Consider the following 27,200-nt stretch of genomic DNA (forward strand, 5'->3'; position numbering starts at 1 on the left):
CAGGTCATCTTGCTGTTCTCCGTGTGAAACCGAAGTCGCGGCCAGAAACTAGATCCGAGCCCCATCGGGGGTGCCTGGCTGCCCAGGGTCCAGCTCATGGGAGTTGCTTTCTGCTCAGGTACCAATCCCTGGTCCAATAGGCTGTGACTGGGGAACAGAGCTGGTCTTCTGTATAACACAGAGCACGGGGCACTGCCGCTCATGCAGGAGAGGGTGGGTTGGGACCATGCTCCCAGAACGGGGCTGCTTCCCAGAGGGGGGTATGGACACCTCCACAGTGGGTGGGTGACTCTGGGCAGCGGGTAGATGTAAGGAAATAGCACGTGGATGGGCGGGAGTATTAATTTTTGTTTCCTTACTTACAGACAGCCATGAGGGATATACCCGAGCAAGATACAGCGTTTCACCATGCACTGGAGCTAAGTATAAATTTTTGAGGAGGGACTGTGGTGAGTCTGCCGGGGAGAAGTCCCAGGCTGAGGCAGATGGGCCAGGGAGGGGGCGGGCCCGGGATGGGAGGCTAGCAGAGCTCTCTGTGGACCCCGTACACGGATGGAGTGGAGGAGCCGTGGGACCAGCTCAGCAGAAGGGCTTCCGTTGCAGACTCAGGAGGACATGGAAAGGAAAGAAGGGGATTAGGATTGAGGAGACAGAGAGCTCTGATGGACGCCGGCAGCCTGGCTCAGAGAGGCTAAGCCGGGAAGGACGGTGCCAGGAGAAAGGCTTGTTCGAGATGCCCTGGGGCAGAGCCCAGGCGACACTCTCTAAAGTGGCAACTGGAGTGATGGCCAAAGCCAAGGTTCTCCCTGAAGTTCAAAAGGTGGGAAACAGACTGGAGCCCAGCTGGGAAAAGACCCTGCTCCTCAAGGGACCTCGAAGACTGAGAGAAGATGCAGGACTGGACGGCAGAAGAGGGAAAGGACGGGGGACCCAGGGGAAAGGCGAGAGGAGGACCTCAGAGGAGTGAGCCCCAGACCTGGCCGCCGAGAAAGCTCCATGGGGGACAGGGATCGCGCGGGGCTTGTTTCGCGCTCGGTACAGTGCCCGGCACGTCGTAGGTGCTCAACGTACACCTGCTGATCCAAGCGCGAGTGTGCTCTAAGAGGACACATCATACAGTTGATGCCGGTGCCAAATGCATTTGGGGCCAGCTCCAATAATGCACTTGTCTTCAGGAAATATTCAGGTCACGCTAGCAAGCTTAAAGCTCCGAGGAATCCTGAAGGAAAGAAACCTGTCTCACTTGCCTTAAGCCAATTGTTGCCATACTTACAGGGGCAGAGCCTTCCCCCGGCCCAGCTCCCGTGACGCCTGTCAACACTTGGAGGAGCCCAGGTTCCTTGGAAGGGACAGAGAGAGACCCAGGAAGGAGCTGGCAGCTGTGCCAAGACCTGAGCTGTTGGTGCTGGGAGTAGGAGAGGGGGGCGGGCAGGCTGCGGTGACAGAGGGGTAAGTGTGGAGCCAGAGGGGACAAGGGGACGTCCTGCCTCCCCTTGGGCGGATTTGCCAAGAGAAGTGGGGACAGAGCCTGCAACTGGGGAAACAGTGGGGGAAGGATGATTTCACAGGGTCACATGTTCAGCTCACTCAAGGGTGGGCAGGGTCCACGCAGCAGCCCTTGCTCTGACAGCCCACAGCCCTTTGTCGGACGTGGAGGTTCTCTTCGGAGATCTATCACATGGCTCCCCTGAAGCCAAGGAAAATTTTCTGTCTTTTTTTTTTTTTTTTTGCGGTACGCGGGCCTCTCGCTGTCGTGGCCTCTCCCGCGCGGAGCACAGGCTCCGGACGCGCAGGCTCAGCGGCCATGGCTCACGGGCCCAGCCGCTCCGCGGCATGTGGGATCTTCCTGGACCGGGGCACAAACCCGTGTCCCCTGCATCGGCAGGCGGACTCTCAACCACTGCGCCACCAGGGAAGCCCGCTGTCAATTTTTTATATAATTTCTTTCTTCTTTCTTTCCTCCCTCCCTCCCTCTCCCTCCCTCCATCCCTTCCTTTTCCTTAGGAAGCGGGTATTTGTGTCTCTTTTCCCCGTAATGTGGAGACCATGAGAGAAGCATCCTTCCTCCTCATCCTCTGACTCTGGATGTATCCTCGTTCATTCATTCAGTATTTGGAGTGCCATTGAGTGGGGTGGGGGAATACAGCCCTCAAGTCTTAGGTGAGGAGCTTCAACCTAGCAATAATTAAATAATAATAAAAAAGAACAAGACAATCTAATTAAATTCCAAAGTAGAAAGTCTACGCCAGTGATTTTTTATACTTGATCATTTAGAATCACTAGGGAAATTAAAAAACAAACAAACATACTCCTGAGTTCCATGCATGAATCAGAATCTCTGACTTTTAACCTTTGACATTCTAACAGCTTCCCAGAAAATACTTATAGCGCTTGCCCGGCTTGGCACGGTGAATCGGTGTTTGCAAAATGCTGTAGATGACAGACCAGCTCTTTGAAGTCAAGGATGGAACATCTGACCAGCTGGGTTATCACGCTTGTCCCATTTGCTAATGAGGAAGGTGCCAGAGAGGGATCTGGCCCTGGGGACCCGCCAGTCCTCTGCTGCCCAGAGACCTGTTCACGTGTCCTAAAACTCTAGACCCACACGCTGCGTTTCTGCTCTCCATGCCGTGAAAGGGTGCAGGTGACCTGTTACACTTCTCTTTGGTGCCAGGGACCCCCATGAAGCTTCAGTCTCCAGACTTGCCTGTTAAAGTTCCATCTGTTTCCTCTTTTACCCAAATTCACTGTGTGGGGCAATGATATGAAAGACTTTCCTGAAAGCTGTGAAAGATCATTGCAAACTATTGGGAAAATAACTCAATAATAATAACAACAATAATTCTATTTCAAACCCTACATTCCCTAAGCATGCTTTTTACCCCCACAGTGTTTTCAAAGCATCTGTGATTGCTCTGGGGCTGGCTTTTACTGTGAGCATCTTCATAACTGATACTTCATCTGAGGCCCCATTCACTTTTTCATAAGTTTAGTCATACGTAGAGATCCTACAGCCATAGCAACTCACTCCAAATAACTCATTTAGGGTAATTACACAGAGAGAGTCTGTACCAGGTATTTTAATAATATCACTCTATTATTTAATACTATCTCACTGAACTGCATTTGAACAGTTCAGTGGGATCCCTGAGCTATTCCTTCTCAAACCATGTAGTACACATTTTGGAAACTTTATTAAAATACTACATATCCTTCTCCCCCCACACACCTTTTAGTCTTTATTTATTGCTTTAGTTCACTCCTGGATTCTCTTCTTTAGCTGCGGGTAAGGAGAACCATGGATAAATTCATCCTTTGCTTTAAAGCGACAGAACTAGAAATGTCTGATTTCTCTCTGTTTGGAAAAATTGAGTAGCCGCAGAAAATCCTTAGGACAGTGTTTACACGAGGGAGGTTCCCCCTGCTCATCCTTCCTTCCCTTCTTCCTTCTTTCTTTCCTCCTTCCCTCCCTTCTTTCCTTCCACACTTACTAAATCACCGTACTGTGTCCGACAGTGTTCTAGATTCTGAGTCAGACACAAAGGTAAACAGAATACAGTCTGTAAAGTTATCTGAAGATGCCACAGCAGGCCTTGGGGATGCTTTTCTGGCTCATGGTTTCTTTTTCTGCAGACTGCTCTGTTCAAGGTACAAAACTCCCGGGTCAGAGACGTAGGATTTTATTACTCACAGCAACAGATGATCAGAATTTTTTTTGCACTAGCTTTGAGCTACAGTTCCCACAGGGCAACCCGAACAGGGCCAGATGACACCCATGACTGCAGGGGCTTTTATTATAGGAGAGGATTTCTGAGTTTAGAGAACCCAAAACTTTTACAGGGGGCAGCACACCTGCCCTTTTCTCCAAAAGAAGGTCTTATCTCTGTCTTCTGAGGCTGTCTGACACCCTTCTTTACGTCCAAAGAAAAAGAGAGCAGCTGACAAATCTGAAGGAGGTGTAAGGGGATTTTCCCCCTCTGGGTTAAGGACCCAGATACTGTCCCTGCTCTGCTCTATCTTCTCCATCTGACCCTCCACCTAGTTCCATATTCTGCTTAAACCAGGAATACAAACCTTAGCCCTAAGTCCTGGGCACCAGTTTTAGATCCATTTATCAAGAGCCGGGGTTGGCCAACTACAGTCCACCAGCCAAATCTAGCTTGCGGTCTGTTTTTGTACATCTCTGGAGCTAGGAATGACTTTAAATTTTAAAAAGGCTGTGAAAAAGAGAGAGGGAAGCAAGCAGGGAGGAATATCAGACGGGGGCAGCCCACAAAACCTAAAATATTTACCATCTCGACCTTTATAGGAAACATTTGCCAACTCCTATTCTAGAAATTGAGTCACATGATAGGAGAAAGGCGACCTATCGGAAAATAGCGGCTACACCATCCCCAGGGTGGATGGGATGCTGGAGGCCTGCGATGACCTGCTGCCTTTTCATTCTTTGAGGAGACCTGCTCCCCTCCCTGGTAGAAAGTGGACTGTGCGACCCTCTGACCCTCCTCCTGTCTTAGAAGATGCAGATTTCTTAGGTTATAAAATTATACTCTCTGTGTGTGAATTAAATCAGAAAAGTGAAGAAGAGAATGTGAATTATTGTTCCGATTACGATATGTGATTTAAACAGATGAGGAGCCTCGACTCAGCTGCCTCTCCCGGTCAGGTGCAGCTACAGCATCAATTAGGACTTAGATGATGTTCTCAGATCCGGGGAATGAGTTGCCGAGAGCCAGGAAAATAATACTAAAGTGTCTGAGCATGCAGGGAGCTAGTGGGACAGCTGCTCCAATGGATTTCCCTTGTGTCGTCAACCATCCGAGCTCTGTAAAAATCCCCTCTTTTCAAAATCATCTTGGAGTCCCTGAGCCTTCAGATTCCTGCAGTATCTCATTTTTTTAACCTCTCCATTGACATAAAGATCTAAGATGTTTGCTCATACCTCCCATACATTGAAACATGCTCTCAAAAATATGGAAAATTGAAAAATATGCTTGAGAATATTGATGCTTCTCTTATAATGACTGTGGGGTACTTTCTTCCTCCAGGCCCTTTCTGAGGTTCACTCCAGCCTCTAACCTTGGCCTTGGAATGTGGCAGGCAGTGGAGTGATGTAGGCCACAGGAGACGTGACTTAAAGTCAGATTTTGACTAACTCAAGAGCGTTATTAAAAGAAGTGGAAATTTGAATGATGGTGTTTGCTACCTTGAAGCAAAATAGTAGTTTTAAATCAGAATATTCTATCATCTTAGAAATAGATGGTAATAAAATGTGGCATTTGAATGACATTTCAGAGGATTGGGATTATACTGAATATTTTTCTAATATTTATCTAATTCTCACTGGCTGACTACGGAGTATAGAAAGACAACTGGTATGCTCTAAGGGCTGTGTATGTGTTAACTTAATTCCCACATGCCATGAGGAAGATGCTACTGTGATCCTCATTTGACAGGAGAGGAAACTGAGGCACAGAGAGCAAATGGCTTCGCTCACACGCAAAGCCTGATGATTTATTTCCAGAGCTCGTAGCCTTTCTTGACCAACACCTCAAGTTCTCAGAATTCCTAGTTATGTGCTGGAAGAGTGATTCCCATCAATGGTCATAAATTAGAATCACCTGGGAAATGTTAAGGAAAATAATGTGGACTGGCTCTCACTCAGACTTGCCTATTGGTGTTGCTGCTATATTTAGGGGCACCTCCTAACATGTGATGTGGATGGAGAATCACTCCTCTAAGGGGTTGTCTTAAGGTTCAAGTACATGCAATTGACACTTGGATTCTTATTTCATTTGTCAGGGTAGGAACCCAGGTGTTGGTAATATTTAAAAGCGCTCACATTATTCTCATGCATGCCTATGGTTGAATATTAGAAACTCACTGCTCTTTGTCGGGCAACATTGAAGAGACATAGTTAATGTCACGTTCCATCTAAACATCCTTAAAGACCATTTCATCAGGCAGCTCTTAACCTAAAGGAGTTTTCATGCTTCACACCAGTGTTTAAATCTGACTCAAAACAAAGACCTCTTTTAAAAGGAAATATTCTGTTTCACCAAATTTATACGTAATGTCACTCACCCACGGAAGTTAATTTTTAAAAATCAATATAATGCCCTGGGTGTTCAGTAAAGGGTAAATAAAAAGAAAATAATTTATAATAAAATATTACAGCTTTAATGTTCAATATGTAAGTGCTCAGGCACAACTACATAAAGGGATGTAGTTGGGCTGTCACCCACACCATCTTGAATGTGGCCGCTAGGAACACACACTGCCTTGGGAGTGTCACAGCGACTGCCATCCTTGAGCTGTGTTGCTGTGGGTGTTGTGATCTTTTGAAATCATGAACGACTCTTGGTAAAATTTTGAAGACACAACGTACAATTTTCTCTTTGACTTACATGATGGTTGCATTCTTGGAAAAGTCAGTATCTACTAAAACGGTTCAAAAATACTTTCTAGTTGGATATAAAAGTGGAGTGGGGTTCCGGGATCAGAAAGCTATAAACAAGTTTCTCACCTACGTAATTGTCTCGTGGGACATTGAAAAGTTGTACAAAACTGTCTTCTGTGTTCCTGGCCTCCATCCCCTCAGTGCAGGAACACCCAACCTTCACAGTTATCAAAAAAAAAGGCCCTACACATCTCCCAAACGTTCCCTAGGGGGCGGTAGCCCTCCACTGAGAACTGCTGGTTAGACTTGATGACTTAGAAACGACTTTTTTCCAGGCTAAATCCACACGGGTAAGTGTGTTATTGGCAAGCAAATGTCTACCGTCCTCTATGTATAAAGAAGCACGCGTGCTATGGAAGGAGCCAAGCTGAGGGAAGCCGGCCTTTGTCTGGACTCGTACGAGGCTGCCCCCGCACAATGGCACAGAGAGAGGAGACTTGAAGGGTTGCTCTGCCGCTTTGGCCGTCCGTGATATTGGTGACTCAGTTATAAGGACACACGCTGATGATATCTGACCTGAGTCTGCTAGAATCCAATATCTTAGAAGTGGATCTGCCAGAAAATACAGAAGATGAATTTTTGGAAGCTCTGTTGGAAACTGTGATCTGCTACGATAAGTGAGCTACGCTTTCCAATATCTCCACCAAGACAGGCTTCCCTGGAGCCTGCGTACATGGGGACATTCTTAGACTTTCGCGTGGAGCCAGACCTTCCCACTTCCTTTCATTCTCTGGCTAAATGAGAAAATGGGTGCTTCTGGGGGTGAAATGCCTCCCAACTACTAGGAGATTGTGATGGTGACTTGGTAGTTCATGAATCATGGAGGATTACCGTGGGAACTCACAAAGACCCAGAGAGGCACACCAAATACAGACGCTAAGAGTACATCAGTGGTGTTGAGAGAAGTACCTTATTTTCCATTTTGAACAGTCTCTGTTTTAAAGCTATGAATAATGTCTCCTGCTCTTTCCAAATCATTTTCTTCTAGGCAGCCTTCATATTATAACACATATGTACATCGTCTATTTTCTTTAAATGCCATTTGCTATGGGAGAGAGTTGATTCTTTTTTGGGGGGGCTCTTTCTTTTTTCTAATTAATTAATTAATTTATTTTAAATTTTTGGCTGCGTTGGGTCTTTGTTGCTGCATGTGGGCTTTCTCTAGTTGTGGTGAGCGGGGGCTACTCTGTGTTGCGGTGCACGGGCTTCTCATTGTGGTGGTTTCTCTTTGTGGCAGGGCACGGGCTCTAGGCATGTAGGCTTCAGTAGTTGTGGCACGTGGGCTCAGTAGTTGTGGCGCACGGGCTTAGCTGCTCCGCGGCATGTGGGATCTTCCCGGACCAGGGCTCGAACCTGTGTCCCTTGCATTGGCAGGTGGATTCTTAACCACTGCGCCACCAGGGAAGTCCCGAGAGTTGCTTTTTAACTCGTGTTACTCTCACATATTCTGGTGAGAGATCGGTGGCATGGCTCCTATCTGGGGAAAGGAGTCACAGGTAGTTGCTTGCTGGTTCTCTTGGTGAAGCTCCTGGAAGAGCCAAGCCTGCCACTCTGGACTCAGAAGTTCTCGTGTGTACCTTAGGCTGCTTCATTTGGCTCCAAAGGGAGGATTCTTGGGAAGTTTTGAACTGGGTGACAGCAGCATTTTAGACTGTTATTAATTCATGATTCAGAGCCAAAATCAGAGAAAATGCATTATGATGACGTCCACCATGTCAGAACTACCAATATTTAAAAATCTTTCATGAATACATTTGGGAAATATAATTGCTGGTATAAAATATTCTGGTTTAACCACCCACCATGAAAGGAAAAAACTTGAACTGAAAATCCTGATTTTGGAAGAGAGAATATAAATTTTAAAGTCAGTGGTCTGCTTTGTTGGAAAACACACGAGATTCAGGATCCAGGAGGCCTGTGTTAACATCTTGACTCCCTTTATTTACCAGCCGAGGGACCTAATAAGTTACTTAATGCTCTGAGTCTCAGGTTCTTTTTTTTTTTTTTTTTTTTGCAGTACGCGGGTCTCTCACTGTTGTGGCCTCTCCCATTGTGGAGCACAGGCTCCGGCCACGCAGGCTCAGCGGCCATGGCCCACGGGCCCAGCCACGCGGCGGCATGTGGGATATTCCCGGACCGGGGCATGAACCCGCGTCCCCTGCATCAGCAGGCAGACTCTCAACCACTGCGCCACCAGGGAAGCCCTCTTTTTTTTTTTTAATAAATTAATTTATTTATTTATTTTTGGCTGTGCTGGGTCTTTGTTGCAGTGTGTGGGCTTCTCATTGCGGTGGCTTCTCTTCTTGCGGAGCATGGGCTCTAGGCGCACGGGCTCAGTAGTTGTGGCACATGGGCTTAGTTGCTCCGCAGCATGTGGTATCTTCCCGGACCAGAGCTCGAGCCAGCGTCCCCTGCACTGGCTGGGACCACTGTGCCACCAGGGAAGTCCAAGTCTGAGGTTCTTTACCTGAAAAATATGATTCAAAATATCTATTTTGCAAAGTGATGTTTTGCACAAGGCTAAATGTGAGAGAGAGAGACAGACAGAATAGTCAAAGACCAAACTGTTAATCCTATCACCAGCCAGGAATAACAATTGGGAAATTAATTTATGACACCCTGTTTTATGGTTAACCAAACTAAATGTTTATTTAGCTAGGATATTGTGTCTTGATAATGGCACTCCCCAAAAGAGAAAGTATTAATGATGTAGATATACTCTGTTACCACAAATTTTGCATTGCACACTGGGGAGTTAAGTTTGGTTGTCACCCCTTCAGGTTTTAACACTTTTGACTGTGTCAAAAATCAATGGTTCTCAGTAATTTGGGGAGAAACATTCCTTTGAGAATCTAATGAGAGCTCACCAAAAAACCCCCAAGTGTCTTCATACATCCACAAAAGTTTGCATATGATTTTAGGGGCCTCACAGACCACAGAATTCCATACAAGGATCTCTCCGGGGGTCTGTGAACCTTGTATTTGAAATCCCAGAACACACGCCTATTAAGAGAGAGTTTTTATTTTGGGGGTTCTCAATTTTGATAACCATTGCCAGAATTTTATTTTATTTTAAGCTAACATATACAACAAATTGCTTGTTAAAAGAGAACAGAGGTCATGGAAAAAACAAATCTGCTCCCAAATTGTGTATAATCCGTGTTTGTTCTCTGCAAACGCTTGGTGAGGAAAGAGGGAAATATTTGAGAGAGGTGTTTATGACACTGGGCATTTGTAATGAACTGTGGTTTGAACATCCCTGAAGCAGCTCACTTTGTCTCATTGCTTAGAATGATTTCTTCCAGGGTCCGGCCTCTTGCAAAGGAGAAAGGGGAGGGGATGGGGATGGCTTTGAACTACTGGACAAGGTGGATTGGGGACTTGGCTTCCTGCAGCCTTCCTTGTTGTTAGGTGGTTGCTCTCGGGAGGGTAGGAAAGGAGAAGATGTGTAATTGACTTGCAGCTCAGAGAGAGCTTTTCCTTCCGTTTGAGGTTCAGCTGAAGCTTACTCCCTGGAAGGATGATGCTTCCTTATCATTTACGCCTTTTGCCAATTGCTTTATCAGATCTGGACCTGCTCTTGGCCTCACTGAGGGAGAGTTTTGTTTGGGCTGAGCTGGAGAACTTCAAGGCCAGTTCTGAAAGTCTGGGCACTTAGGGGAAATGAAACCTACAAGTGATCTTGGATAAGGTCACTCCACCTCTCAGTTCTCTCAATGTAAAAATAACTGAAGCAAGACTTAATCATCTCCGTGGTTTACCCATTTGGTGATTTCATTCAATTCAACAAATATTTATTGAGAGCTATTTGCCAGGAATGTTCTAGGCACTTGGAATAGATCAGCAAACAAAACAAACAAAATTCATTGTCCCCCTGGAGGGCATGGTGTGGGGGTCTGGGAGCGGGTATTGGGAGCTGTCATTGTTCATGGGGCAGTGGGTCATTGAGAAGGAGAGATGGGGCAAAGCTTTCCAGGCAAAGAGAACAGCCAGGGCAAAGGCCCTGAGGCTGGCATGACTGTTGCAGATTGGGAGGGATAGTAGAGTGTGAGGTCAGCGACGTAATGGGAGGTGGACACAACTCCATGCATGCCCAGATTGGCAAATGGAACTTGGGCTGGGTTTTGAGCCCCATCTACCCGCTAGGCCATGAACGACCCCCTCAGCGTGGAACAGCCTACAAAATATGCAAAGTAGGGGGTGCCCTGAGAAGCCGCAGATCAATTCATCTAAAAAGGAAAGACGACAGTCCCCTTCCTCTAGGTCATGATGGCTTTCCGTTCAACACAATTGCAGTGACTCGGTGTCCACGAGCAAAACTTCTGAGGCCCCAGGACTGGGCTCTTCTTCCATGAAATCCCCTACAAGGGGCTCCTGGGTGTCTCACATGTGCTTGAAAATAACCTCATCAGTCCTTCTGGCTCACCACATGTCCTTTTGCTTTGCCTTTTCCCAGTTTGTCAGTGTCGCTGAGAACTTGGCATTGACCACGGGGCATTCTGGTCTGGTCGCTCAGGGATCTTGGCCCAGGGTCAGCTGTCTGTCCCAGCGCTGCACTAGGCTCTCCTGATGGTTACTGACCCTCTTCCAGACCCTCAGCTGGGACCCTTGCCGCAGAGGCCTCCCGAGTGGAGAGTACAGAGAGTGATCATTGGAGTCAGGAAAAGAAAAACCTCTACACTGAATCAATTTCACTTTGAACTTTGAACTTTACAACGAATTGGCTGTATAACTTGGACTACTTACCCAAACTTTCTGCGTGTGTAAAATGGGAATCATAATAGCATCTTGTCCTCAGGGTACTTTTGTAAGGAGGTAACTGACACAGTACACGTAAAGCACTTAGCACACTCTCTGGCACAAAATATGTGCTCAGTAAATTTATTTTTTAAATCTGAATTTTCTGGAACAGTACTGATTTAAATTTTTTCCCATGGTACCTTCAGAAAGGTGTTAAGTATAAGTTGGTACAACGTTTCCATAGAAAAAGCTGGTGATGTATATGAAGAGATATAAAAGAATTTTATCCCGTTATACAGTATTTCTTATTTTTTTAAATTTAATTAATTAATTTTTGGCTGCGTTGGGTCTTCGTTGCTGCGCGTGGGCTTTCTCTAGTTGCGGTGAGCAGGGGCTACTCTGTTGAGGTGCGCGGGCTTCTCATTACGGTGGCTTCTCTTGTTGTGGAGCACGGGCTCTAGGCACTCAGGCTTCAGTAGTTGTGGCTCGTGGGCTCTAGAGCGTAGGCTCAGTAGTTGGGGTGCACAGGCTTAGCTGCTCTGCAGCATGTGGGATCTTCCCAGACCAGAGCTCGAGCCCATGTCCCCTGCATTGGCAGGTGGATTCTTAACCACTGCACCACCAGGAAAGTCCCCTGTTATACAGAACTTTTGCTTCTTGGCTATGCTGTGCTGTGGAAATTTTCAGAAGTGTGAACAAAGATATATGTTCAAGAATGTTTATTACAGTATATTTAATAATGGCAAAAAATTGATGGCAGGGCTTCCCTGGTGGCGCAGTGGTTGAGAGTCCGCCTGCCGATGCAGGGGACACGGGTTCGTGCCCCGGTCCGGGAAGATCCCACATGCCGCGGAGCGGCTGGGCCCGTGAGCCATGGCCGCTGAGCCTGTGCGTCCGGAGCCTGTGCTCCACAACGGGAGAGGCTGCAACAGTGAGAGGCCCGCGTACCGCAAAAAAAAAGAAAGAAGAAAAAAGTAAGGCTTACACAGAATCTTCAATGACATGAGAAAATCCTTGTGCCATAGCTTTAATTGGAAAATTCAGGAAGCAAAATTATATACAGTATACTACTCAACTTGATAAAAAAATTGTCTTCTGTTATAGGCAAAGACTGAAGAGGAATATGGATTAAAATGTAACATTTCTGGATGTAAATGTTTCTGGATGGTGGAATTACAGATGTTTTTAGTTTCTTCTTTGACTTTTCTGTACTTTCTAAGATAAACATGAATTACTTTTTTAAGCAGGAAAAAAAGCAGCACATTTTATTTTTAATTTTATTTTTAAATAATGTGGTAAGTACACGCATACTTATCAGACCCTGTGTCTGGAATTTTATTTGGAAAATATGGTTACAGTAAATATAGGTCAACTACTTTCCAAGATTTCTTAATTGGAAACTTAAAAAAAACCTTCTAAATAAATTATTTCCTGGACTAGATCTGGATGTGAAGGGAAAATAAAATTTTCAAGGAGATGGAATAATGCCTTCAACATCCCCATGTACAAATAACTCTCCCCTTTGGGCCTTCGGGACAGTGTTAGGGTGGGGCTTCTTCTGTTTCTTTTAAGAAACAGCTCCAAGGCCTAGAAGACCATCTGGGCCAAGGGACAAACTTAGCTTTAGAGAAAAATAGCTATCCTTGATCTTATCGCTGTAATGTCAATATGACAACAGGAAATGCAAAAGAAAATTGTTTTGTCTGGGAGTGGCAGCCCTTGGCAGGTGTTACTACAACAGGCAACCATATTTCCAATAGTGTCCTTTATTTTTAGAGAGTCCTGAATAGAAGAGCTTGCAGTATATAAAAGTGGCATGATAAAATGGTATGGTACAGGGCTTCTCAAATCTTAACACACGTAGAAATCACCTCGGGCCCGGGTTACAAAGCAGCTTTCCCTTCAGTGGGTGTGGGCAGGGCCCCAGATCCTGCATTTCTGTCCAGCTCCCAGGTGATGTGAGTCCTGCTGGGCGAGGACCACACCTTGTCCTATATGAAGGTATAGGACACCGCAAAGGCTTTGTATGTTTCCTAGGAAGAGAGGAGGTGGGAGCTGGGCTGCTGGCTTATCACTTCATGAAGGTCTTCCCAGAGTACTATAGACCACGGTGCTAGTCCAGTGGCTCTTAACTTTCCTGTACTGCAGAATCACCCAGTATATTTAAAAAAAACAGAGTGAGATGCCTGGGTTCCACCTTACAGAGATTTTGATTCAGTTGGTCCTGGGTGTCCCTTTTTCAAAAGCTCTCCAGGTGGTTTTGATGGACACTGAGAGTTGAGAACACTTACCTGGCCCCTTCCTGACCTGCATTGACTGGTCAGCTTGGCTCAGGGGTGTTTCTGCTCCTCCTGGCAGCCCCGGTGCCCCTCCCCTTTCCTCAAGAGACCCCCTTACTTGAAGCATATTCTCAGCCTTATGCATCTTGATTCCAGAAGAATCTTCAAATGAGATAGAGGGTGCTGACCCAGCTCTCCTGCCCCACTGCTAAGTGGGCATTTGCTGTGGTTGCCTCCTGATGGACCCCAAGAGCAGCCGGTTGGAAAACGTTAGTAGATTAATTTGGAATCTGGCATTTTTGTGACCCCCCCCCAGTCAACACGCAGGAAGCTAGTGGAGGATTTCGACAACATTTGCGGCTCTGGATCTCTCCAGAAACTCCCGAAGATTCCAAAACTGGATTTTCTTTTAGAGGTAGAAGTTGATAAATGCTAAAAACTTAACTCCTGGGTTTCCCTGGTGGCACAGTGGTTGAGAGTCCGCCTGCCGATGCAGGGGACACGGGTTCGTGCCCTGGTCCGGGAAGATCACACATTCCGCGGAGTGGCTGGGCCCGTGAGCCATTGTGGGACTCGAGGGACATTGTTCCAGCTAATGATTAAGAAACTCTCCAGACAATAGGGGCTTCTTAGACAATGGGTGAATTTCCAGGATGTCCGGCCCCCTTCCGAGAAGGAGGGGAGATAACAAAATGTAAAAAAGGTGTCTGTCAAAGACCAATCAGGCAGCTGGGGACAAGTTCCCTCTCTGGTCCGAGCCTAAGCCGGGACCAATCAGCAGGAGAACACAACCAAATCTATAATTTACATACGGGGAAGTGGGAACCTATAAAACTGACATATTCGCGCCCAAAAGGGTTCCTTCTTCGACCTCCTGCGTGAGGACCAAGGAACCCCGGTGCACCGGCCTTCAATAAACCTCTTGCGTTTTGCATCGACTTCCGACTCTTGTTGTTTCCTGGGCGAGTCGAAACTCCTAGGAGACCGCGCAGGTCTAACATTTGGGGGCTCGTCCGGGATTCCACTCGCCCCGGACCACAAGAACATCGGGAGTTGGAGGTACCAGGTAAGCTCGAGCTTGATTGTCTGTTTGTCCCTTGTTCTTTGTGGGCCATTATCGGAGGAAAGCCGTAAGAATCGGCTTATTATGGAATCTGTATCGGACCTCTGGCTAGGCAGACGTGCTAATAGCCGGCGTCCATGAGCCCTAGGGGACGCCCTAGTGGCTCATCTGGAAGGAGAGGCAAACTCTGTCTCCCCTTCACTCGGTTTCGGCAGTTCCCTTGGTGATAACTGCCATCTGAAGAAGTTTCGGTTTTGAAGCGAGCTCGCGGTGGCCCATACGTATATGTGTTTCGTGGAGTTTTAACTGTTTCTGTATTGCGGTCTATTCTTCTTCTCTGACGGACGACAATGGGACAAACTATGACGACTCCTCTTTCCCTTACCCTAAGCTATTGGACCGAAGTTCGGGCCAGAGCCCATAATTTTTCGGTAGAGGTAAAGAAAGGAAAGTGGCAGACTTTGTGTGCCTCTGAATGGCCAACATTTCAGATAGGATGGCCCCCCGAAGGATCCTTTTTATTAGACAAGATTAAGCTGCTGAAGTCTAAGATATTTAATATAGATCCCCACGGACATCCAGACCAAGTACCATATGTCTTGGTCTGGGAAGATTTAATTCTCTCCCCACCTCCGTGGGTCCGGCCCTTTGTTTCCTCAACAGGTACGTCCGCGCATACATCAGCAGCGTCGGAGATATTAGCCTTAAAGAAAAACCCCAACACGGAGAAGCTACCCGACGCCCCGGATCTACCGAAGGCGATTTATCCTGACCCGCAGTCCGATTTGCTGCTTTTGGATTCCCCACCCCCTTATCCTCCGGCCCCGAATCCCCTACCACCTAGAGGACCCCCAGCTCCACTGCCCTCGGCACCAAGGGAACCATCCATGATGGAAGAAGAAAGGGGTCCCTCAGTGGGCACTAGGAGCCGGAGGGCTATCTCCCCGGACTCCACTGCCCTACCTCTTAGAGAATATGGCCCCCCCGATGGCCAAGGGAATAGACCTCTCCAATATTGGCCCTTTTCCTCTGCAGATCTTTATAATTGGAAAATGCATAACCCAACTTTTTCCGAAAGTCCACAGGCCCTTACCGCTTTAATAGAATCTCTTGTTTTCTCCCACCAGCCCACATGGGATGATTGTCAGCAGCTGCTCCAGACTCTCCTAACGACTGAGGAGAGGCAACGGGTTCTTTTAGAAGCCAGAAAAAATGTATTAGGCGCCAATGGGCAACCTACCCAGCTGCCTAACGAGATTGATGCTGGTTTCCCACTCGTCAGGCCAAACTGGGATTTCAATGCCCCGGAAGGTAGGGAGCGCCTGAAAATGTATCGCCAGGCTCTGGTGGCGGGTCTCCATGGAGCGGCCAGACGGCCCACTAATTTGGCTAAGGTAAGGGAAGTAACTCAGGGGCCCCAGGAATCGCCAACTGTGTTCCTGGAACGTTTAATGGAAGCCTTTAGACGCTTTACCCCTTATGATCCAACTTCGGAGGGACAGGGCTACTATAGCAATGGCTTTCATAGATCAAGCGGCCCCTGATATTAAGAAGAAATTACAGAGGCTAGATGGCTTGCAGGGATTTTCGCTTCAGGAGTTAGTAAAAGAGGCAGATAAAGTATATAACAAAAGAGAAACAGAGGAAGAGAAGGAAGAAAGAAAGCAGAAAGAGCAGGAAGCCCGTGAAATAAGACGGGATAAGAGACAGGAGAGGAATTTAAGTAAGATACTGGCCACTGTGGTTGGAGGAAGAAATATAGGGGATAGAAATAGGCAGGAAGGGCGAACGGCAGACAGAAGGCGGCCATTAGACAAGGACCAATGTGCCTACTGTAAAGAAAAAGGACATTGGGTGAGAGAATGCCCTAAGAAAAAGAATGGAGGAAGGCCAACCAAAAACAAAATCTTAACATTGAAAGAAGACTAGGAAAGTCAGGGCTCGAACCCTCTCCCCGAGCCCCGGGTAACTCTTAAAGTGGAGGGGGAACCTGTTCAATTTTTGGTAGATACCGGAGCCCAGCACTCCGTCCTTCTCCACTCAAAAGGTCCTATCTCAGCTAAAAGGTCATGGGTACAAGGAGCCACTGGGAATAAACAATATTCATGGACCACACGAAGGACAGTAGATCTTGGGATTGGACGAGTAACCCATTCATTTTTGATTATTCCGGAATGCCCCTATCCTTTGCTGGGAAGAGATTTACTCTCCAAAGTAGGGGCTCAAATCCACTTTCAGCCAGAAGGTCCCACCATAACTGATAATAAGGGAAGGTTACTTCAAATATTGACTATGAAATTAGAAGATGAATATAAATTATACAAGCAGCCTTCATCCTCACGAGTTAATGTTACTGATTGGGTAACTCGGTTCCCTCAAGCCTGGGCAGAAACTGCCGGAATGGGGATGGCCAAAAATCGGCCCCCGGTGCTAGTGGAACTCAAGGCAACTGCCACCCCAATAACGGTCCGTCAATACCCCATGAGTAGAGAAGCCAAAGACGGTATCCGTCCCCATATACAGAGGCTACTAGACTTGGGCATCTTAATAAGATGTCAATCAGCATGGAACACCCCTCTCCTGCCGGTAAAGAAACCAGGAACAAATGATTATCGGCCGGTGCAGGATCTACGAGAGGTAAACAAACGGGTGGCAGACCTCCACCCCACAGTTCCAAACCCTTACAACCTCCTGAGCACTCTTCCACCTCAACATACGTGGTATACTGTTTTGGACCTTAAAGATGCTTTTTTTTGTTTAAGACTCTCTCCCCTGAGCCAACCCTACTTTGCCTTCGAATGGAAAGATCCAACATCGGGAATGTCTGGTCAGCTGACATGGACACGGCTACCTCAGGGATTTAAGAACTCCCCGACCATCTTTGATGAAGCCCTCCATCAGGATTTGGCATTATATAGAGAATCAAATCCCCAGGTAACATTACTCCAATACGTTGATGATATTTTATTAGCTGCTGAGACCCAAGAAGATTGTATCAAGGGTACTGAAAAACTGTTAACGGAACTTGGAACCCTGGGATATAGAGCCTCAGCCAAGAAAGCACAAATATGCCAACAACAGGTCAGTTACCTGGGGTATCTATTAAAAGGGGGGCAAAGATGGCTCACGGAGAGCAGAAAGGATACAGTGGCCCAAATTCCGGCTCCCAAAAACGCCAGGCAGGTTAGAGAATTTTTGGGGACGGCCGGATTCTGTAGACTATGGATTCCAGGGTTTGCTGAGCTGGCAGCCCCATTGTACCCCCTAACCAAAAATAGCACTCCTTTCGTTTGGGGCGATAAGGAACAACGGGCTTTTGACCAAATCAAACGAGCTTTACTTTCAGCTCCAGCCCTAGGACTGCCAGATGTAACCAAACCTTTTCATTTATATGTGGCCGAAAATAAGGGCATTGCAAAAGGAGTATTGACTCAGAAATTGGGTCCCTGGAATCGCCCAGTTGCTTATTTGTCAAAAAATTGGACCCTGTGGCATCAGGATGGCCCACCTGTTTAAAGATAATCGCTGCAGTGGCCGTTCTAGTCAAAGATGCTGACAAACTAACTTTAGGACAAAATCTAACGATAACAGCTCCTCATGCCCTGGAAAATGTAGTCCGTCAACCACCGGATAGGTGGCTAACTAATGCCAGGATGACCCATTACCAAACCCTGTTGCTAAACTCAGATCGCATCAAGTTTGCTCCAGCCACAGGACTCAATCCAGCCACCTTGCTACCTGATCCTGACTTGGAAGGCTTCACCATCATACATGATTGTCAGGAAGTACTAGCCGCAGCACACGGCAGTAGGCCAGATCTGATGGACCTGCCCCTCCCTGATGCTGATTTCACCTGGTTCACGGATGGGAGCAGTTTCCTGGAGGAAGGTAAGCGTCGAACTGGGGCAGCCATAGTAGACGGAAAACAAGTCATATGGGCAGCGGCGCTACCACAAGGGACCTCAGCCCAATGAGCTGAATTAATTGCCCTGACGAGGGCATTAGAGATGGCAGAGAATAAAAAAGTAAACATCTACACAGACAGTAGATATGCGTTTGCTACCGCTCATATCCACGGTGCCATTTACCAACAGAGAGGGCTACTAACTTCAGGTGGCAAAGAAATTAAAAACAAAGACGAAATTGTGGCTTTGTTGACTGCACTCATGCTTCCTACTAAAGTCAGTATCATCCACTGCCCTGGACATCAAAAAGGAAATACCCCAATAATTAGGGGAAATAATATGGCTGACCAAGTGGCCCGAGAAATAGCATCGGGAGAAGTCATTTTAGGACTGTCAGATAAAGTTCCTGAAAAACCAGGCCGCGATGAAGAAATCATCCCGGCCACAACAAAAGGAACTTTGTCCCCTCAGCAAGCAGAATCCATGTTACAACAGATGCACAGATGGACACATTTGGGGACTAAAAAGATGGTAGCCTTGTTACAAAAAGCCGGGTACGAAACCCCTGGAATGACAACATTAGCTGAACAAATTGTGCAGGAATGCGTCCCATGTCAACAGGTAAATGCTCACAAAGGGAAACTTGAAACTGGAAAGAGACTCAGGGGGGACCACCCAGGAACTTACTGGGAAGTGGACTTTACTGAAGTGCGTCCTGGAAGGTACAGTAATAAATACCTTTTAGTTTTTGTAGACACTTTTTCAGGATGGATAGAGGCTTTCCCAACAAAGAAAGAAACAGCTGCTGTAGTAGCCAAGAAGATTTTAGAAGAAATTTTTCCTCGATTTGGAGCATCAAAGGTAATAGGGTCTGATAATGGTCCAGCCTTCGTCGCCCAGGTAAGTCAGGATGTGGCCAGATATTTGGGGACTGATTGGAAATTACATTGTGCCTATAGACCCCAAAGTTTAGGTCAGGTAGAAAGAATGAATAGGACTCTAAAAGAGACCCTAACTAAATTGTCCTTGGAGACTGGCGGTACCGATTGGACGGTGCTCCTTCCTTTGGCCCTATTCCGGGTTAGAAATACACCTTCCCGATACCATCTTACTCCTTTTGAAATATTATATGGTGCCCCGCCTCCCCTCCTCACTTTAGGAAAAGAAATAAAACCTGATTGTCAAAATAACACTGACTTATATGCTAGGCTACTGGGACTCCAATTGGTCCAGAAAGAAATATGGTCCCAACTCGCCAAGGCCTACCAACCGGGAACACCGGGAGAAACTCATCCTTTCCAAGTCGGAGACTCCGTATACGTCCGTCGGCATCGAACCCAGACGTTGGAACCTCGATGGAAAGGACCATACACCGTCCTCCTCACCACCCCAACGGCCATAAAAGTGGACGGCATCGCTGCCTGGATCCATGCTTCACATGTGAAGGCTGCACCAGCGACGGCATCATCAGGATGGCGGGCCCAAAGAACCGACAACCCGCTCAAACTCAAGCTTCTACGAAGCTAAGACTTATAATTTTGGTTTTACTGCCTTTACTGACTGTAAGTGATTTTAGCCCTCACCTCCCCCAACGTTTAAATTGGCAGGTAATTTCTCAGACTGGAGATGTAACCTGGTCCATTAGTCATACTGCACCCCCCTGGACCTGGTGGCCAGATCTTTTTCCTGATGTTTGTAAATTGGCTATAGGAGCACCTTATTGGGATACAGAAGATTCTCATGATATGAACACTGCCCCTTCCAAAGTTTCGGAAACTGATTGGTTTGGGCCGGGTTGCAAAAATGCAGGCAAAAGAATGATGCTTGGTATCCTCACTTTCTACGTATGCCCCGGGTTCCACCGCCCTTGATCTCTGAATTATAAATGTGGTGGAACTGAAAACTTTTATTGCAAAAGCTGGGGATGTGAAACTACCGGGGATACTAATTGGAAACCCACCTCAACTTGGGATTTTATTACTGTAACGGCTAATTATTCTCATAATGAGGATACCGGACACCGGAGTAAATGTTCAGGATGGTGTCATCCCCTTAAAATTTCCTTTAGTAATCCCGGAAAAAGAGATAAAAAATGGATAAATGGTCATTCTTGGGGCGTTAGATTTTACATGAGGGGATATGATTTAGGAATATTAATGACCCTTAAGCTAAAGATTGAGACTCCTGCTCCTATATCAATAGGCCCAAATCCCATACTTGGCCCCCCTTTGCTTCCCCCGGCCCCTTCAACTACGTCAACAAAGAATGAGACTAATGAAACCTCTGGATCCAAAGAACCCACAGTTAAGCCTGGGACTCCTCAGGATAGGATGCTTTCTTTGGTGCAGGCAGCCTTTACGGTTCTCAATGCTACAAACCCAGAGGCTACAAAATCATGTTGGCTTTGCTATGCTGCCCCTCCCCCTTATTATGATGCTATAGGATATAGCTCCAACTATACTAATTCTACCTCCTCAGACCAATGTCGATGGAAGCAAGAAGGGAACAGTAAATTAACCCTGTCCTCGGTTTTTGGAAATGGTACTTGTATAGGAACACCTCCCCAGTCCCATAGACACCTTTGTCATGATTTTAGCCTCCCTTCAGGCTCAGGATATCTTGTACCTCCTCAAGATGGATGGTGGACATGTAACACAGGGCTCACCCCTTATGTCTCTTTAGAGGTTCTTAATACTTCAGCTGACTTTTGTGTGTTAGTGCAATTAGTCCCTAGACTTATCTACCATTCAGACTCATCCTTTTTAGATGAATATGTAGGAAAAACAAAAAACAAAAGAGAACCTGTAACCCTCACATTGGCTGTCCTTCTAGGACTAGGAATATCTGCCGGGATAGGAACAGGAACCACAGCCCTCATACAACAACCCCAGTATTATGCAAGTTTAAGACAGGCTGTAGACATCGACCTTCGAGCATTAGAAAGTTCCATAACTCAACTAAAGGAATCACTCACCTCACTTTCAGAAATGGTGTTGCAGCCTAGATTTGCTGTTTCTTAAGGAAGGGGGATTATGCGCCGCTCTAAAAGAAGAATGTTGCTTTTATATTGATCATTCAGGAACCATTACCAAAACCATGGATAAACTAAGGGAACGCTTAGATAAAAGGCAAAGGGAGAGAGAGAACGAAAAAGGATGGTTTCAATCATGGTTTGATAAGTCCCCCTGGTTTACCACCTTAATCTCTACTCCGTTGGGACCTCTTATTGTTTTATTGTTGATTTTAACTTTTGGACCATGTGTTCTAAATCGCTTGATAGCATTTATTAGAGAACGTATCAGTACTGTACAAGTTCTAATGTTAAGACAACAGTACCAAAGTTTACGAACAGAAGGTTGAGATTCCATGATTGGAATCAATAGTCACAAGAAAAAGGGGGGAATGTGGGACTCGAGGGACATTGTTCCAGCTAATGATTAAGAAACTCTCCAGACAATAGGGGCTTCTTAGACAATGGGTGAATTTCCAGGATGTCCGGCCCCCTTCCGAGAAGGAGGGGAGATAACAAAATGTAAAAAAGGTGTCTGTCAAAGACCAATCAGGCAGCTGGGGACAACTTCCCTCTCTGGTCCGAGCCTAAGCCGGGACCAATCAGCAGGAGAACACAACCAAATCTATAATTTACATACGGGGAAGTGGGAACCTATAAAACTGACATATTCGCGCCCAAAAGGGTTCCTTCTTCGACCTCCTGCGTGAGGACCAAGGAACCCCGGTGCACCGGCCTTCAATAAACCTCTTGCGTTTTGCATCGACTTCCGACTCTTGTTGTTTCCTGGGCGAGTCGAAACTCCTAGGAGACCGCGCAGGTCTAACACCATGGCCGCTGAGCCTGCGCGTCGGAGCCTGTGCTCCGCAACGGGAGAGGCCACAGCAGTGAGAGGCCCGCGTACCGCAAAAAAAAAAAACCTTAACTTCCTTCCCTCTTTATTAGTAAAATGGAAAGATCTGGGAAAGAAGAATTAATAATGCACACAAGAAAACGGTTTACCTTCCAAAGCAATGCCTTCTCTGACCTCCAGTGAAATAGCTTTAAGAAAACTCAATAATACCCCCGATTGGCAACTACCTTTGGTGGCACAGGAGGTCAGAAAGGAGAAATACTCAGTTTCCTCATTTACAAAAAAAGTTGAGTTGTGGAAAAATGAGAACTGCAAAACTGTAGGAGGTGTTTATTTTGGGGCCAAATCAGAATAAGTTTGCATGAAATGAGTTCTTATTTATTTATCTAGCTCCCTACCTGTTTATGTTGTGGTGAAAGCACATAACATTAAATTTACCACCTTAGCCATTTTGAGTGTACAGTTAGGTTATGCATATTCACGCTGTTGTACAATAGATCTCTAGAATTTTCTCCTCTTGCAAAACTGAAACTCCACAGCCATTCAGCATGAATTCCCTCTCCTCCAGCTCCTGGCAATGACCGCTCTACTTTCTGTTTCTATGATTCTGACTCCTTTACATATTTCCTACGCGTGGAATCAGGCAGTATTTTTTTGGCGACTGGTTTACTTCAAAATGAGTTTATTTTTTAATGAACACTTTCAGAAATAGTCTCTAGACCAGCACACATTAGTCAATGAATAACTGCAAAGCCCTCAGGAGGGTGTCTCTAGCCGCACGGTGGCTGTGTGAGAGGGAAGGGGATGGTTGACACGGGGTGAGCCTGGTCAACGGGCCCGGCGTGGTGTAGGCGCTGCCGTGAGAGGACCAGACACGCGGGGTCATGAGCGGCAGGCGGAGGCCACGGCTCCTGCAGGCGTTTGTAAAAAGAAAAGACCAGATGGGAATGCGGCAAAATGCTTCTTTTACAAATGAACAAACGGAAATCAGACCCTGGGATTATTTTTATAATCGCACCCAGAGGGGGTCCTGCCTACCGCAGGGTGATTCCTGTCGGTTTGCCATCTCAGCCACTTGAAGCTCACTTCCGGGCTCTCTGGAAGGGCGCGGCCTTTCGGCAGTGAAATCTCGCTGTGACGTGTGAGGTCACAACAGGGCATCGTATACAGCTTCACAATAAGGTATGAAGTTGGTAAAGAATGGCACAGTTAGTCCTCTTTGATTTGAACTTGAAGGTACCATGTTTAAGCTCCCCAGAGAGAGAGAGAGAGAGAGAGAGAGAGAGAGAGAGAGAGAGAAAGGTGTAAAAAGCAAACAAAGATCAGCAAAATATTGGGATAATTGTTAAAACTGAAGAGTGGGCAAAGGAGGGTTCATTGTCATACTTTCTCTGTTCTTGTCTGTGTTTGAAATTTTCCACAATAAAAATGTTCTTCCCCCTTGAAAACGTCTGTATTGATTTAATTACACAACAGCATCAACACATTAACTCCAGGACCCTCTAGGCTGCACATCACACTTGGGAACTCGGAGCCACACATTCCATTGACCTGACTCAACGGAACGCACAGCTCACTGTAAACAGATCTGCAGTTTACGGTTCTGAGAGAAGCGTCCATGGACACAAGTCTGTGCGGTCAGCCTGGGAAGGTAGAGGCCTCTTCTCTCTGCTGGAGATCTGTTTATTCTTTTGCAATTAATGCAAATTTAAAGATTAATTATGATGCAGTTTACCCAGAGGTCTATATTTTACAGGCAGCGTAAACATTCACCATGGGTGGCCCAGGGTGCTTGCCTATCTTGGGTCAATCAAGTGAGATTCGTAGATTGGCTCAGAGGCAGCAAATGGAGGAGGCGGGCAGGTCCATCAGGGGCCTGGGCAAGACTTCCTGGGAAGAGTATCTCCTCTTGTTCCCAAAGAACCCCAGCAGGGGGCAGTCTCCCGGCGGGTGCAACCTAGCTGTTTTCAGCCATTTTTCAGGCTTTTCCCTCATCTCCACCTCCTCCTGAGCCAGGTGAAAAATCCACTTGGTTCCTTTCTGACCCTTAGAATTTACTCTTTAAGGCTGCTTAACATCTTCCATCTGTCTTTTTTCTTCCCCTGCTCTGGAAACTGTGGTCCCTTTTGCTCCCTCTAGAGTTTTATCTGAATTGCTGGCATTTCTCTGGTTACAGGGGCCGGACCAGCCAGGCCCAGCTGACACTGAGACTAGCGGCTGACGTTCTGGCATCTTGTAATTTATTTTTATGAACAACTGATCCAGGAGTACTTTGAAAACATGTAAGTTTCTAGTATACAGTATTAATATCAAAACCTGCTAGTTTCTATATTAGTAAACCTCCAGTTTATATTTTGTCTTTGCAGGCTAAGGAGTTATCACTGGACAAATCATAGACTTCTAGTTAGTGGGAACCTTAGGGAATATTTATTCCAGTACTCTGGTGAGTACTGAAATCTATACATGCATCGCATAGATCAAGCAATTAAGTCATGAACAATTTCATGATTTGAGCATCTTTTAGGGCTGGAAAGGCGATGCTTATCTAAGGGCACGTCCAGTGGGCACAAACGAATTCTAAGTTACAATAAGGTGGCAGGTGTAGAGATCAAGCTGCCTGGATTTAGCGTAGATCACAGGATAAAGAGAAGGGCTCAGGATTTTTTCCATTATTTTTGTATTCTAATGTTTCTTCATGATGAATCACTATACGCACATAGTCATTCGGTTCTTTCTTATAATATTTATTTCATTATTTCATTATATAGACAATAGCCTATGTTTGCATATTAAAAAAGGGAATGGCTCTGTCACTGCTGGTTGAATAAATTAGAAACTGTTACAGAATTCTTGGCAATAGAAATACAATATGCTTAAAAGCGGGTGGAAACAGGTTTTTAAGCATATGTTTTATAAACATTATTAAATCACTATCTGATAGGTTAATCCAGTAAAATAAACTATATTTTTCTTAAGTACATCTTTGAATACCAAAAGGGCAAAACTGGAAACAAGAAGTAAATATTTTCTTTTCTTTGTTCTTTGCTATCGGTTAAGATACCATTCAGCTGTTTTGAAACAAACATTTGTCTGAAAACATAAGTCAAAACTGGCCGTTTAAAGCTTTTCTTCATACTTATTTTTGTATTAATTTTCTTCATATTTTCTGGCCTTAACTGACTTTTCTCATGCACTCTTTGTTGATAGGTTTATGTAACTAAACCAGCTAAAACTGAAGCCAGCTAAGTATTTTCCCTGAAGATTCACATACGAACAAAGAAGCAAATTTTCTTATTGGAGTTAGAATTGTCTGTAGATAATAAATTGATATACACGTGTATCTGTCTGGGTGTGAGTTTAACCTTTGCGTCAAGTTTAAAGGAGGTGAAATGGATCCCTAACATTGTCTTTCTTACCGCCAGATGACAGTGCATATTCAGGACATCAAGTAAATTCCTGCCTACGTGTTGGTTAATTGACAAGATCGCCCTCAGTAAGGTAACGCTTTTGTCAGTTCAGGTGCACAGTCTGTAGGACAATGGCTCCTAGTCACTTCTTTCATCATATCCTTCAAATCACATTACCTTGGTGGTAACTCACTCATCTTCATGTACCGGTTTCCATGCCTCTGCTTGAGCACAACAATGTCGGGGTTCTTTGTGCAGGAGGAAAACAAGGAAGGGGCACAGAGGAACAAATACGTACCGTAAATCTAAACAGTGTGGATTTGAACTCGTCTCCATGTCAGGCAGGATATTTAAACTCTCAGAGTCTCAGTTTCCACATCTGTAAAATGGAGAGAATGACATCTCTCTCCCAAGCCACTGTGAGGATTGGCAGCAGGGTGTCCGTGGAGTGTCGTGTGTAACAGCACACAACATGGTAGCTATAATGATCGCTATGATTATTCCACGAATGTTACTTGCTCAGGTGTTCAACGCTGATGACAAAAAGATGAACGAGACAGAATCACTGTACTTCAGAAGTTTCTAATCAATTGGAGAAAACAAACAGATGAATGCAGTGTGGTAAGTGATCTAATTAAGGATACACCCACCCTCCCCACAAGGAATGTGAGAGTTGGGACTTTTGTGGTCATAAGATAATGACCAAAGACAAGAGGCCAGAGACTCTGCTGGGTGGCAGCATCTCAGGGGAGATAAGACCTAAGCTAGGATCGCCCCGCCAGTACCATCACGGTGAACACACGGGGAAGGCTCAAAATGAGGCAGAGTGGGAGATATACTGAAAAAAATAGTCAAAAGGACTGGGTGTCCAACTAGATAATGGAGGTTCAGAGAGGCTAGGAGGTAAAGGGGACTCCCTTTGTCACTGGGCAATTACTGAGAGGGGCCGTGCCTTCAACAGAAAATAGTGACATTGTGGGAGGCGGAGGGAGCTGGGTTTGGTGATGAGATAATGATGAACTTAGTTTTAATGTTAATTTTAAAGTAATGCCAGGTCCTCCAATGAGCTGTGGCCGGAGAGTCATTAGAGATGCAGCAATGGAGGCTAGGGAAGGAGGCTAGGCTTGAGGTTCAGATCCTTGCAGGAGAGAAGGTGCTGTCTAGGGTCATCTCACATGTGCATGCCTGTATGTCTGTATGTGTATGTATGTACTCATTTACTCATTCATTCATTTATTGGTTCTTCATCCACTCATTAATTTATTTGTTTTTCATTTATCCATCCATTAATTTGTTCATTCATTCATTCATTCATCATATCTTTATTGGAATCCCTGCTCAGTGCTAGGCGTCATAGTGCTATTGAGAAAAGGGACAAGACACACTCCTGTCCCGAAGAAGCTCACTGCTGAAAAGTTCCAATCTTTGCTTGTAGACATCTTGACTTTTACCAGCTCCTCCCCTAATTGCTGCCTCAGTGTCT

The 27,200-nt window shown here is 45.9% G+C and overlaps 2 long non-coding RNA genes across 7 annotated transcripts; both read left to right on the forward strand.

Annotated features, from left to right (window-relative positions):
* LOC137204379 (uncharacterized) lies at positions 1-25,672 on the forward strand. Of its 3 annotated transcripts, XR_010933586.1 has the most exons (4): positions 1-118; positions 366-2,160; positions 24,487-24,592; positions 25,518-25,672. It is a non-coding gene; the product is annotated as an uncharacterized lncRNA (long non-coding RNA). The 3 variants fall into 3 exon arrangements; XR_010933588.1 differs by lacking the exons at positions 24,487-24,592; positions 25,518-25,672 and adding an exon at positions 6,736-8,675; XR_010933587.1 differs by lacking the exons at positions 24,487-24,592; positions 25,518-25,672 and adding an exon at positions 2,368-3,156.
* LOC137204378 (uncharacterized) lies at positions 14,081-22,217 on the forward strand. Of its 4 annotated transcripts, none has more exons than XR_010933583.1 (3): positions 14,081-14,545; positions 15,206-15,853; positions 17,305-22,217. It is a non-coding gene; the product is annotated as an uncharacterized lncRNA (long non-coding RNA). The 4 variants fall into 4 exon arrangements; XR_010933584.1 differs by having other exon boundaries at positions 14,093-14,545; positions 15,670-15,853; XR_010933582.1 differs by lacking the exon at positions 14,081-14,545 and having other exon boundaries at positions 14,552-15,853.
* Positions 25,673-27,200: the final 1,528 nt, after the last annotated feature.

The sequence above is a fragment of the Pseudorca crassidens genome, chromosome 13 (genome assembly GCF_039906515.1).
Source record: "Pseudorca crassidens isolate mPseCra1 chromosome 13, mPseCra1.hap1, whole genome shotgun sequence".
Lineage (NCBI taxonomy): Eukaryota > Metazoa > Chordata > Mammalia > Artiodactyla > Delphinidae > Pseudorca > Pseudorca crassidens.